We start from the raw sequence: 14,682 nt of genomic DNA, 5'->3' as shown, positions 1-14,682 counted from the left end.
ATCTCTGACCTCACAGGCTATTTGTTTTTTATTTCTTCTTCTAGAGTTTCTTTGTATATAAATTTTTTCAAATTTGGTTATCAATCCCATTTTCTCCTGTTTTTAAATAAAAGTATACACACTTCTATTCCTTTTTTATTTTTCAAAGAAGCGGCATGATTTTGAGGAATATAAAGGAGTATAGGTTATTACAATGTGTACTTCTGCTGGCTTGGGTTCTAGCTCTGCTGCTGAATTGCTCTGTAACTGCAAAAAGCACTTAATCTTTAGGTCTCAATTTTCTTACCTTAAAGATGGGGATAAAATTTTTCTGCCTTACTTTCTTTACGATACTTTTGTATCATGTGAGCAAAAGTCCACTACAAGAACTTTGAAAAGTATTAAGTGATACATACATACACGGGATGGAGTATTTAAAACACTACAAAATATTTACTATTATAAAATAGGATGGTTAAGTCTTTTTTTTTGCGGTACGCGGGCCTCTTACTGTTGTGGCCTCTCCTGTTGCGGAGCACAGGCTCCAGACGCGCAGGCTCAGTGGCCATGGCTCATGGGCCCAGCCGCTCTGCGGCAGACCGGGGCACAAACCCATGTCCCCTGCATCAACAGGCAGACTCTCAACTACTGCGCCACCAGGGAAGCCCGGTTAAGTCTTTCTGATAAAATAGGTCTAAAATATTTGAAATAGGTGCATGAAATAGGTTACACAGACACTGACTTTCCATATGGGCACATTTAGTTGGATTAAGGAAGACTAATGGCCCACTAGGGATCTGTGTCTAGTTACACAGGCAAATGCAAATCAACGCTTTCTCTCCTCTTTTTAAAATAATCAGGACTAGGCCAGGAAATGACACGCCCTCTGCCTCACCTTTACTTCAGGCCTGTGGGAGGAGGAGGGTGGGGCTGGAGAGTGGGGAGGCGATGGGCTCTGTGAGAGAATATTTGCTAAAGACAAAGGCTGAGGGTTGTGGTCTGAGGTGGTGACTGTCTCAGAGGCGGGGAGAGTTCACGACAGGGAAGCAGGTGCAGGTGGGCACTCGAATTTTAGAGATGGATCTGTGAGCCGGTACTGCTGGGGTCAAAACTCTGACACCAAATTGACCAGAGTGAAAAAGAGCCGGGGTCCAAGCCTGCCTCTGCTGCCACATGGGGTGACCAGACTTTACTTTCAGATCAGTGAACAGGCCACATTACTCATTATGTTTGTAAGACATGAAATGTGTTCATTCAAACAACCTTACTAAAAACCCCGTAGAAACATCATCTCCATCTTCTCTTCGATACATATGCATGTTGTTTGTCATAAACATATATCTAGTACTTTCAGTTCTGCGTTTTTCATTTAATATGATCATCTATTCAGTTTTCAGCATTGCTGCTTCTTTACTGTATGTATTTGTTTCCTGGGGTTGCTGAGACAAAATTAGCACAAACTGGGGGGCTTCAAACAGCAGAAACGTACTCTCTCACAGCTCTGGAGGCTGGAAGCCCACAGTCACGGCGTCTCTCTCCAGAGGCCCTGGGGAGGGTCCTTCCTGCCTCTTCCAGCTCCCAGAGCTCCAGGTGTCCCTGGGCTTGTGGCCGCATCCCTCCTGTCTCTGCCTCTGTCCTCATGTGGCCGCCTTCTCGGTTTCTATGTTTTCTGCTTTTCTGTCTCTTTTAATGTCGCCGAATTTAGGAAACACCCTAATCCAGGTGATCTCATCTCGAGGTCTTAATTACATGTGCAAATGAGGCGACAGTGGATGTTCCAAGTGGACGAATCTTTGGGGTCTCAGTTCTCCATTTTAGCAGCCATGTAATCCTTCCTACTGATGTGCTGGCCATTCTAGATCTTGCTGACATTTTGCTAATGTGAGCAACAGCTCTGCACAGACTGTGTGTACGAAGGCCATGTAACTGTTATTTTCCTTGTGGGTTATTTTCTTGGGATAGTCTTCTGAAGCAGATTTATGGCAACGGTGAGAGCGGTTTTCCAGCTCTTTTAACATGCTGCCAGGGTGTGGCCCAGAAAGGCTGGATGTCTGTGATACCCACAGCATTATGTGAAATATCTGGAAAACAGAGAAACCAGCAATCGTTTCAGTGTCTGATAGGAGGCAGATATCCAACAAGTGAAGAATCAGCTGCATGCAGAGCACCAAGGCCTCAGAGAAGACCTGACCTGGCCGCCTTACCTTTTCTGTGGTGCCGCTTTACCCCGCGCAGCTCGTTCGGTGCTTTCTGAGGGGCTGGCAGCTGAAGAAGGTGGTCACCGGATTGGTAACAGAGCCTTGGGTGAGGGTGGGGGCTTCCCCTGGCCTGTGAGCAGCTTGCCCCTGTTTGTGAAGGAGACGAGTTTTTCTTAGTTCACCAAGCTCAGGGTTCTCTGCACTTCGCCTCCCGTCCCGGCTGCCTTGTCTTTCTGCTGAGTTTTCTGTGCCTGACGGGTGATGGCCTAATGGGCTGCCCCCTGGGAGGTGAGCTTAGCAGGGATCAAAGACAATGCCATGAAGTGTCCCACTTCTGACATCAGCCAGTTGGCAGGAGGGGAGCAAGGGGAGAATCAGGGCCGTTAGGAAAATGCTTCCATCCCCAGCTTAAAACAAGGCCACCCAGACCCTCCACGGTTGGTTTTGGAAGGGGACGCGCCTTGGAGAAGGGTTGGCTGGACCGTGTGTCTCCATATTTGCGCCTCTAGATTTCAGTGCCGCAGCCGTCCGCCCTCAGAGGGGAACCGCTGCACCCACGACCCTGTGGCCATCGATGCCCCCTGCCCATCCAGCGCCCTGCAGTGCCTGAGACACAAGCGAGGAGTCCAGTATTCAGATGCGAGTGGTCTTACGGCCGGCGGTCACCGGAGTTAAATCCATGTGGCAAGTACCTAAATCTAGATTGTCTGGTTATGAAACAGAGTCCCCCAGCAGCGTGGGCACCCGGGAAGTACCGGGTCTTCTTTCTCCAGGCACCCATTGCCCTCTGCGGTCAGCTCCACCTTTAACACCCACCCCTGGAGCAGCTAGACATTTGGCCTCCAAGTCTAGCCGAGCATGAGGACAGGCCTCTACCTGAGGCTCAGTCTGGAGGTGATGACTGAGCACGGAGTCTGACCCCCTGAGTGCAAACCCCAGCTCTGTCGCTTACCGGCGTGTGATCAGGAATGACAGCTAACACTGCTAAGTTTCTGATTCTTCACCTGTAAAATGGGGGTGATAAGAGTGTTAAGTTCAGGGGCTTGTTGCGAGGAGTAAAAGAGATAAGCACCCGGCACAGCATCTTCCACACACAGTGCTCAGAGTCAGGGAATGTGTAAGGAACACACGCGTGAAGACCGGCCCCAGGGGCTTCCCTGGTGGCACAGCGGCTAAGACTCAGCGCTTCCAATGCAGGGGGCCAGCTTCGAGCCCTGGTCGGGGAACTAGATCTCACATGCGTGCCACAACTAAGAGTGCACATGCCACAACTAAGGAGCCAGTGAGCCACAGCGAAGGAGCCCGCCTGCTGCAACTAAGACCTGGCGCAACCAAATAAATAGCTAAAATAAATATTAAAACAAAACAAAACAAAAAGACTGACTCTCCTCCTGGGGGATTGATAGGAATTGTCTTACCTCCTACTCAGATGCGTGTGGCTCAGCACTTTAGGCATCACTATAATTACTGTGTTGGAGAATATGACTCCATAGCACTAAATCCACACAAGAAGAAATAACACAGTCTCTGGAGTCTGGTGGATGTGGAGTAATCGCTTTACAAGGCCTAAATCACACTGGGAGGTTGCTTTCTCATGAATAGCTCAGACTTTTTTTTTTTAATCATTGCAAAAGCTAATTTATTTCACTCTTTTTATAAGAACAGAACAAACTCTTGATCCCAGTTGGGCCCAAATCACCTATTTTCAAGGCTGATTTTTAAAAAAAATTTAATTAATTTTTTGGCTGTGTTGGGTCTTCGTTGCTGTGCGCGGGCTTTCTCTAGTTGCGGCGAGCGGAGGCTACTCTTTGTTGCAGTGCGTGGGCTCCTCATTGCAGTGGCTTTTCTTGTTGTAGAGCATGGGCTCTAGGCACGTGGTCTTCAGTAGTTGTGGCACGTGGGCTCTAGAGCGCAGGCTCAGTAGTTGTGGCGCACGGGCTTAGTTGCTCCACGGCATGTGGGATCTTCCTAGACCAGGGCTTGAACCCGTGTTCCCTGCATTGGCAGGTGGATTCTTAACCACTGTTCCACCAGGGAAGTCCTCAAGGCTGATTTTTTTAAATCTCTACAGGGAGCAGGGAACTTTAAAGCTATTAGAGCAATGCTGCTCTCCTCTGTGAATAGCCTGAATTTGACTTCAGTTTTTCCACCTGCAAAAAAGGGGGACTGTGTTAGGGTTCTCCAGAGAGAGAGCACCCATGGGATATATGGAGACACACGCGCGCGCGCACACACACACACGGAGAGAGAGAGAGAAAATAAGGAATTGGCTCACATGATCATGGAGCCCAAGATCTGGAGTCTGCAAGCTGAACCCAAAGTAGCTGCTGGTGTGAGTTCCAGTCCAAGGGCAGGAGAAGACCAGTATCTCAGCTCAACGGTCAGGCAGGCAGCTGGTCCCTTTACTCAGCCCTTTTGTTTAATTCAGGTCTTCAACTGATTGGATGAGGCCCACCCACACTGGGGAGGACAATCTGCTTTCCTCAGTCTACTGATTCAAATGTTCATCTCATTCAGAAACACCTTCACAGAATATTGTGTGGCCGAGTGTCTGGGTGTCCCGTGGTCCAGTGAAGCTGACACATAAAATAGCCATCACAGGGACTGAAGACACGTGTCCTGCCTCCTTTCCAAACTTCTACTCAGAAAGAAAGGATGGAGGTGGGCTCCAGGTTGCCACAGATCAAATAATTGTGAGACAGAGGTCTTAAAAACCAAGAAGAAGTAGATGATTTTTACTCTTAAAGACGGTCAGGCCACTATCTGAGTCTTTTTTTCCCTATCTGAGTCTGAATGGGCTGCCATAACAAAATACCACACACCAGGTGGCTTAAACAACAGAAACTTATCATCTCACCATTCTGGAGACAGGTAGCCCCAGATCAAGGTCCAGCAGGGTCAGTTTCTGGTGAGGCCTCTCATCCTGGCTTGCAGACGGCCACCTTCTTGCTGTGTCCTCACCTGGCCTCCCTCTGTGCATACACTCCTGGTGTGTCTTCCTCTCCTTATAAGGACACCAGTCCTATTGGGTCAGAGCCCCACTCTTACGACTGCATTTAACCGTAATTACCTCCCTAAAGGTCCCATCTCCAAGTACAGTCACACTGAGGGTTAAGGCTTCATATATAAACTGGAGGGGGCGGGGTACCCATCTTTTTACCTCCCTGGAACCAAAAGATGTCATATTCAGCATTTATGGTGTAGACATGGCTCCTTCCAACCCTTAACCCCGTAAAGAGGAAAGACGATGAGGTTCAATGAATTATAATGAAGGCTCTGAGTGCCATCATAATTACCACTGTTGTCATTATCATTTTTATCCCAAGACATTAAGAACCTGTTCATAACATATTTGGTGGTTTACAAAGAGAACTCGAAAAATCAATTTACTCAGCAATGTTTATTGAGCATCTTTGATGCCCTTGACTAGCTACTTTTGAGGGGGAGGGAACCAAGATGAATAACAACCCCTGCCTTCAAGGTGTACCAGTTTTGTAGGAATACTTAAACACATGCACACGTACACATACCAAGAATCCAAAGTGGGAAGTGTTAAATGTAATGGAAGTGATAAAGTGACAAATGTACACTCTGGGAGTTTGGAAGGGAGATAAATGCATAGTTGATAGTAGTCATCATCCTTTATTGAACATTTACCATGTGCTTGGCAGTTAGCTTAATCACGGTTCTCAAGTTTTAGGATCTTACATTATAAGGTAGACAACATTCAACTCATAGTTTACTAAGCACTGTATGTATCGATGGGTAAAGCATTGTGTCTGAGACTCTCTCAAATGCGAAGATGATTAAGACACGTGTCCCGTCCTCTAGAAACTCAGTATAAATAGGAAACTATAGGAATGGGTGCTCAGCAGAACAAATTGCTATAAAATAAAAAAGTGTTCTCACTCTCTATTGGCCGGAGATAGGCACCTGTCGGGAAGGGAAGGGAAAGTGAATCTGTGTTTGTGCTTGGACACTTGGCGAGTCTCCACGTCCGGCCAGAGCAGCTCTATGTGGTAATACCTTGCGGAAAAGCCACGGATTTGCCTGGAGTCACATGGGGTTGGAGGTCGGGGCCTGAGGAGAGCGGGAGAGGAGACAGAAGTGCCTTTACTCTCTTTAGCACTGAATGGACTCTGGTGGGGAAGTTTGCACTGAGACCAAGGATCAACGACGGCCCTGCCCACCACTAAACTGGGGAGGGGAGGGGAGAGTGAGGGAAGTTCAGTAAGGTGGACAAAATCTGAAGTGTGAAGAGAGGGCCAGACCCATTGTCCCCACCCCCACCAACCAGAGGAAGCGGGGCAAGCCCCTGGCCCTTCAACATCACTTGTGGTCACCAAGAGAAAGGCTTATTACTGAGCAAAGAGGCAGCCAGAATCCTGGTATCGTTGTGCAAGTTCTGGGCTTAAAGGTAGGAAGAGGGAGTGATGAGAAATGGATCAAGAAAGAAACTTGAATATAATGGTGGAGGGAGGAGTAGAAGCGGGAACAGAGGACGCACTGAGCACCTGCTATATGCTCACTAATTCTTCTCTCAGTTAATCCCCCAGTAGGCAGGCCGGCCTCGATGGAGGCGCAGCGGGCTTCAGAGCAGAGGCTCCACCCCTCACTCAGCACAGGCTGACGAGCGGCAGCAGGGCTGAGCTCGGAGCCTGTCCCTCCCACCCAGTACCCTGCCCCACCGCTCTTGCACTCCCCCGGGTTGGGGGTGACTTCTCGAGCTGAGCCCCAAGCAGGTGCCTTTCCTGCCTGGGCTGGGCCTTCCTGGCACAGCTAGTGTTTGGCCGCAGGAAGAGGATGAAAGTTTGGGGACCGTGAACGTTTATTCTAACAGCACTTTACATTTCTTTCGTAAGCGGCTGGAATTACAAAGGCTGATCCTACAGAGCATAGCGTGGGAGCCTGGAGCCCAGCCGCGCAACCCGCGCGTGCGGCGCCCGGGCAGAGACCCGAGCCGCGGGTGGGCGGGGAGGAGCGATTGTGACCTGCCCGGTCCCTCCCTCGCCAGCACTGTGATGCTGAAGGGCAGCTGCTGGCCCCCTCCCGCCTGGTGTCACAACAGCGGAGGCGGCTGTATCTGGAGCAGTTGGAGTGGGCAGGCCCAGCCGGGAGCTAGCGGGCTACGGGAGCGGCCGCGATGGTGAGCCTGCCGGGCCGGGGCGCGGTGCGCTGGGGGTTGGGGGCACGGGGCGCCCAGCGCAGGGCCGCATCTACGCGGGGGCTAGCAGCCATCGCTTTGGATCTAAGGAGTTCGAAGTCTCCTGGGGGTGTCAGTTCAGGGTCGAGGGACTCGTACCCTCGGGCGGAGGACAAGCCGGTGCCAGTGCCCCTTCTCGTAGAGAGAAAGTAGGGACGGGGGCGAGTTGCCCCTTAAAGGGACCCAAGGGAGATGTGCACACTCAGGTGATGGGAAGGGGGACATGGGGGCCCTCGCAGAAGAGGTGAGGCTCTGAGGCATCACCTTGGGGCAACTCAGGAATCCGAGTGGGGGAGGGGCAGGCAGTCCAGGGATTCCCGGAGGCTGGGGGCGTGGGCGGTCAGGTCCCTACACCCAGCCAAATGTGACAGAGCCCCGAACGTGTCAGGGGACCTAGGGCGTCACAGCCCCACGCCTGGGGGCTTCGTTCTCCTTTCCCAACCCCGGCCATCTGGCTTGGGCTTCCCAGGCCCCCGGCACCCGCTCCAACTCCCCAGTTTTTCCAGTGGTCCAAGCCAGAGGACTCTGGCCCACAGGGCTCTCCTTCCGGAAGGCCGGGGGTGGGGTGGGGCTTCAGACCAGTGGTTTCCTACCCTGGTCTCTGGTCTGCCCACCTCCTTCGCGGACTTACTTGCTGGAGAGGACCTCCCCCACCTCCTCCCTTCACCCCCTGCCCCCTGGGCTGGGTACATTTGCCTCCAATACATTTGTCCGGACGCCTGGAAAACCAGAAATCTCCTCGTCCAGAGCCCGGCTCTCTGGGCCACTGGGAGTGGGGTGGAAAGGTTGGGTGGGGAAGGGGGCAGAGCGAGCGGTCTCACAGGCCAAGGTCAGGCTTTCCGCACTCTTGCCCGGGTGTCAGTGACCAGCAGGACAGGTGAGGACTGCCCTCCTCCCGGCCTCTGCTTGTTCTGGAGAGTGCCCAGGGCCCCTGGCTCTGGCCCCAGCTCTGCTGAGTCTAGTCCAGGTCTGTCCCACACCCTCCCTCCCCAGAGCAGCCTCCTCGTGGCCAGAGGAATCCACTCCTGCCTGAGGCCCCTGGTGCCGGGTCACGGAAGGAGCTGAGCTGGGAGTTCAGAGTTTTGGCTCCTGTCTCTGCAGCTAGCTGTGTGACTTCAAGAAAGTCACTTAACCTCTCTGAAGTGGTTTTTCTCATCTACAAAATGAAGAGGGCTTATGGTTCAAATTTTCAAGGCTGCACCTAGTTTTACTATTTTAACCTTTTTATTACAGAGAATTCCAAACATATACAAAAGAAGAGTGTTATAATGAACCCCTGTATATGCCTCATCCAATTTCAACAGTTATCTACTTATGATGAGTCTTGCTTCATTTACTCCCCTTCCCCTCTCTCCCTGTTATTTTGAAGCAAATCCTAGGCAGCATACTCAAGATTTGATATTTAATATTTATAATATCTAGCACGTAGCTAGTGCTTTATAATTTTCAAAGTGCTGTCTCTTGCACGTTTTAATTCTGACCTGAGAGCCATAGTGAGTCTTCGAGGGGATCCCATGATTCTAATCCAGCTCTCTGAGCAAACTTCAACGTGCATTCAATAGGCCAGTTTCTGAAAATACCTAATAAACCAAAAAATGTAAAGTAAAACCTTATTTTAAATGTGCTAAAGAATTTGAAAGATGTTTAACTGAAAACCTATGGCGGAATATTTTGGAAAGAGAATATCTTTATTTTGAAGCACTGAATTTTGTATAGCAGGTTCTATTTGGAATATTAATGGGCAGCACTGTCTTGATGGGGAAACTTTTTTTTTTTTTTTTGCGGTACGCGGGCCTCTCACCGTTGCAGCGTCTCCCGTTGCAGAACACAGGCTCCCGACGCGCAGGCCCAGCAGCCACGGCCCACGGGCTCAGCCGCTCCGCGGCATGCGGGATCCTCCCGGACCGGGACACGAACCCATGTCCCCTGCATCGGCAGGCGGACTCCCAACCACTGCGCCACCAGGGAAGCCTGGGAAAACATTTTTATTGACCATTTCACACTCACAGAATCTAAATTTATTTATTTATATTTATTTTTGGCTGCATTAGGTCTTCGTTGCTGTGCACAGGCTTTCTCTAGTTGTGGCGAGCAGGGGCTACTCTTCGTTGCGGTACACGGGCTTCTAATTGCAGTGGCTTCTCTTATTGTGGAGCACGGGCTCTAGGCGTTCAGGCTTCAGTAATTGCAGCACGTGGGCTCAGTAGTTGCGGCATGCAGGCCCTAGAGCGGGTGGGCGTCAGTAGTTGTGGCACATGGGCTCAGTAGTTGCGGCACGTGGGCTCAGTAGTTGTGGCACACGGGCTTAGTTGCTCTGTGGCATGTGGGATCTTCCCGGACCAGGACTCAAACCCGTGTCCCCTGCATTGGCAGGCGGATTCTTAACCACTGCACCACCAAGGAAGTCCCCAGAACCTCTTTTTCAAAACCCCTTGACTCATTGCTGAAAGGCTAGGCTGACACATCTGCACAGCTGGACCCAGAGTCCCACCCGTGCCGAAAGGACTCTCCTTCCTCCAGTGGCTGGGCTTCCCTCCTGAGGGTTGGGGAAGGCTGCCCGTGTTGAGGATGGATGCAGCATTTCTGTAGTTTCTAGGTGAGGATTTTAGAACTAACCCTGTAACTGAGCATTCCCATCTGCTCCCAGGGTCCCTCTGGTAATCAGGTCTCCTGGGAACTGAGACTGTGACACCCTTTTTGGTGTCGGTGATTCCAGGCCTCAGAGAATGTGTCTGTGGTTCACGGGGGGAGTGGAGAGCACAGCCTCCTCACTGCACTCCTCCTGGGGGGGCAGGCCCGTGAGTTCAGGTGGGAACTGGCATCAGATGGCAACAAAGAGCCTGTCTTCCTGCAGAAATGGGCAGCTAGAAGGCAGAGTGTCCTGGGGGTGAGGTGGATGCTGCTTCTGAGTCCACAGGCCTCTGCGGACGCCCTGAGCGGGCGGCATGGCTGAGCCCCACAGGGCCCGGGCTTAGCTTCCGACTCCGAGCACCCCGGGGGCTGCGGTCACTAAGTGCGGGTCCCCAGAGGTCCCTGGGCACATGCTGTGGGTGGCAGCGGAGGCCCCACCCCCAGGCACTGTGTCCACCGGGAGCGTCTGGGCTACAGTTGGGCCCACGCAGAGCCTGGGAGTGATGCTGCGGCTCAGTGACCTCAGTGACCTTGAGAGGAAGAGAGAAAGTTACAGTAATTTTTGAGGAGGAAAGAGCTAGTGAGTACAGGGCTAGTGATGGGGTGGGTGGGAAGATGTGGCTCTTGGGGGCAGAGTAGACCCACTGCTCCCTCCCTTTGGCCACCGAGGGACTGACAGGACTGTCTGTTAGAATTTCTCCCAGATGAGGAGCCCAGGAGGAGAGTGGGTACCGTGTGCGGCGGATTAACACTCGCTCGCTTTCTCCGGCACCTGGCCCCAGTGTTGGCTGAAGCTCAAGGGCCTTTGACCTCGAAGGGTCTAGAGAGTCTAGGAGTCTACGACCAGCCCTGGCCACTCCCGAGGGCCGTCTCTGCCACCCCTGTTGCTGCCCTGCTGCAGCGCCTGCAGCCTGATGTTAACTTGGGTCGACTCTGTTCCTGCCGTTTCTGGCTTGCTGTCTATTCTTTGAGTCCAAATGTGCTCTAATTGAAGGATTTTGAGCAGAGGTAGCGCAATCTTTCGTGAACCACATTGTTCTTACTTTAATTATCCCTCTGGAGCACTGGTTCTACTTTTTACCTGTCATCTCCGACCTAGATCCTGAAGTGTAGGTGATTTATTATCCTAGCCTGAGAGCTAGAAGTAATTGGGTCTAAAAATATGCTTCCTGAAGGCAACTGTGTGGCCCTTGACCCACAGGTGGTCGGGGTATGTGGCCTGGTCTCAGGTTTTCACTGGCCTACACTGTCAGGTCCCTTCCAAGATAATATGCCAATTTCACTGTTTTGTGATGGTTCGAAACTATTTTTAAAGGTACAAAGCCTCCTTCTGCAGAGGATTGCAGCGAGCTTATCAGAGTCCTCTGAGAGCAAATGAAAAGGAAACGATTACTATTAAAACAGAAATAATATAAGGTTGACCTAAGGAAAGATTTCTTGCAGTGGAGTTATGAGAGGACTGCCAGGTTCTGGAGTGTCTTTTTTCTGCCGTCCTGCAGAACTGGGCACCCTCCCCGGGGAGGATGCTCGTGGGCAGCTCTGTTGCTGCTTCTGCCCAGCCTTCACAAGCCTACACTTCGGACAAACCAAGCGTTTTGTGGGAGCTGCCCTAAATTCTCCTGCCTCTCGTTCACACTGCTCCAGAATCCAGCTGAAACACCGGCTGGCACGTCTACATTCTCCAAGATGTCTGCAAATATTCCTGCTGGGGGAAACCAAGCTGCAAGCTGTCTTTTCTCCTTTGAGCCCCTGTTGCCTCTCAGGCCCTGGCCACTCCCCTTGTTAGATGGACACTAAGCCTCGGCAGGGTTTTCTTTCCAATCACCCCCGCTGCAGTCAAGCCCTGTACTCGAGGCTGGGTATCTGGCCAGGAAATGGGGACTCCTTGCTCTCCACCGGCTAAGTCAGAAAAGCAAAAGAGCGGCTAGGAGCCGTGCAGTAGAGCAGTGATGGGGAGGCGGGGGCTGAGGGAGGGCTCCGTGGGGCCCCGGCTGGTGTGGGGCCTTCCAGACCTTCTGCAGGAGGGGACGACTAATGAGCGACTTGAAGGGCGAGTGGGAGTTGGCCCAGTCCCTCCTGATGCCGTCTTGCAGACAAGGACAGTAGCTCTGTGCTGCGGGAACCAACAGAGCAGATCTCTTTGGTAGCCACCCAGCACTAGGTCTGGGGAGGGGTGTTATGTTTTCCTCGAGGAAGGGCGCTCCTGTGTTAGGTCTCTCCAGCTCCCTCACCTTCACCCCCTGGACTGCTGGGCTGGAGGCTCCAGCACCACTGGTGGGACCCCCTTCATCTCACAGGGGCCCAGGAGCAGAAAGCTGGCCTGAGCCCTACAAGCCCAGAGTCAAAATAGAACTGAGGGAGGAGCAGTGTGAGAGAGAAAGCAGCAGCTCTGCCTGGCCAGAGACGCAATCTGAAACATGAGTTTGGAGCAAACACATGATGTAAAGTTCCTCTGCTGGGTCAGCTCACCCCCCGGCCCCGGCCTCGGCACTCACCACCTGGAGAAACAGTCCTGGTCTTGCAGGGAGGGTGGCCCACTTTCAGAGGCTCCCACCGCGAGCCCTTCTGTTTCTGTCTGCGATGGAGCTTTTTTTGGTTTGGAGGTTTGCCGTCCAAGCTTGCCTTGCTCTCTGCTATCAGGCTTGTGCTGCCGTAGGTGTGGCCCACCAGAGCCCAGAGGGTTAAGAGTGCAAACGAGGCAGGGGGGTGGGTGGTGTCAAGGAGAGGACTCGGGCCGAGGTCAGAAGACCTGGATTTGGGGCCAGGCTCTTGCCCTGTGAAATTTCCAATCTGCCCCTTTACGTTTCTGAGCCCCAGCTTTTTCACCTGTAAAATAATGGGGTGGGAATCATATTCGGTGATCCGTGAGGCCAGCCCAGCTCTAGAATCCTGAAGGCTCTGAGCTCACATAACGTCCCTGGTCATGGCAGATGGGTGGCCTGTCTTGGGCATGAGGGCTGGCCCCCCAGGCCGTCAGCACTGGGGGTGCTTTGCGTGTTCCTGTGTAGAGCCTCCAGGAAGGGGGTGGGTGGCAACGAGGCACAGTGGCCAGGGGAGCCGTGGGGTCCTTGTCCTCTCAGAGCAAGTGCAAGTGGTGCACAGACCTTAGCACCATTAGTTAAATGAGGGGGCTCACCTAACTTTTCATTTCACTGGTGATTTCCTCATGTGACTTTATGCAATTAATTAATTTATTTAGGCCGTGCTGCGTGGCTTGTGGGATCTTAGTTCCCTGACCAGGGATTGAACCCTGGCCCTGACAGTGAAAGCACCCAGGTCCTAACCACTGGACGCCAGGGAAGTTCCCCCCTCGCATAACTTTAAAGTTCTCATTTGCCCTGACAAACTGGGCTCTTGGTCATTGCTAGTTGAATCAATGACAGACTGAAAAGGGACAGGAAGAGCCTGGCCCTTCGCAGTGGGTCGTTAGGGTGAGGGGAGCCGTCACTTGGCTCTTACTCTGTTTCCTTTCTTTAATTTTTGTCATTTTAGTATGAAAACCGTCAAACCTTCAGAGAAGTACGGTAGTGTATCGCCACCCATATATCCATCATCTAGATTTAATAATTACTATTTGTCTGCCATGTTTACTTTACCTGATGTGTTTGTGTTCAGTAGTTGTGGCACACGGGCTTAGTTGCTCCGCGGCATGTGGGATCTTCCTGGACCAGGGCTCGAACCTGTGTTCCCTGCATTGGCAGGTGGATTCTTAACCACTGTGCCAGCAGGCAAGTCCCCCCCCCCCCAACACCATCTTTTGATTTGTTCAAACCAGAATTCAGTTAACATTCACATACTCCATGTGGATGTTATGTGTCTTAAGTTCCTCTTGATGTGGGTCAGTCCCTCCTTCACCTTTGTTTTTCATGAGTTAAAAAGATTGGGTCAATTTCCCTGTAAAATGTCTCACCTTCTGGATTCATGTCGTTTTCTCGCCATGTCCCTTATCCCTTGGACCCCTGTGTTTTCTATAAAGTGGGAGCTACATATAAAGGGTGTAATACGTTAAGGCTGAGTATTTTTTTTTTTTTTTGCGGTACGCGGGCCTCTCACTGTTGTGGCTTCTCCCGTTGCGGAGCACAGGCTCCGGACTCGCAGGCTCAGTGGCCATGGCTCACGGGCCCAGCCGCTCCGCGGCATGTGGGATCTTCCCAGACTGGGGCACGAACCTGTGTCCCCTGCATCGGCAGGCGGACTCTCAACCACTGCGCCACCAGGGGAGCCCCTGAGCCTATCGCATACCTCTGGTTACTCTTGTGAATTAGTGTAACAGGGAAAAGTGCTCCTCCTAAGGAGTGTGTGTGCGTGTGCGCGTGTGTGCGCGTGTGCGTGCGCGCGTGTGTGCGTGTGTTTGTGTGTGCGCGTGTGTGCGTGTGTGTGTGTGTGTGTGTGTGGGTGTGGGTGATGTCATCTGTGGAGACTGGCATATTGACTGGCATGAGGTTAAAGGGGTGTGAAAACCTCCGTATCACCATGTTGGTGGTTTTCAGGACCCTGAGATCCTTTACTCTTCCTCCTCTGACCTTTGATCTTCCTGAAATAACCCTGTTTCCTTCCAGAAAGGCCCAGGGGATGCCTGGAGGATGGTTGGGAGGTGGGGTCACAGGGCAACATGTGGGACCTGCTCCTTTCAGGTCTCTCCGGGTCCCCTCAGTTCACACACCCCCCCCC

The sequence above is a fragment of the Neophocaena asiaeorientalis genome, unplaced genomic scaffold (genome assembly GCF_003031525.2).
Source record: "Neophocaena asiaeorientalis asiaeorientalis breed wild unplaced genomic scaffold, Neophocaena_asiaeorientalis_V1.1 scaffold150, whole genome shotgun sequence".
NCBI lineage: Eukaryota > Metazoa > Chordata > Mammalia > Artiodactyla > Phocoenidae > Neophocaena > Neophocaena asiaeorientalis.
This window is presented reverse-complemented; position numbering follows the sequence as displayed.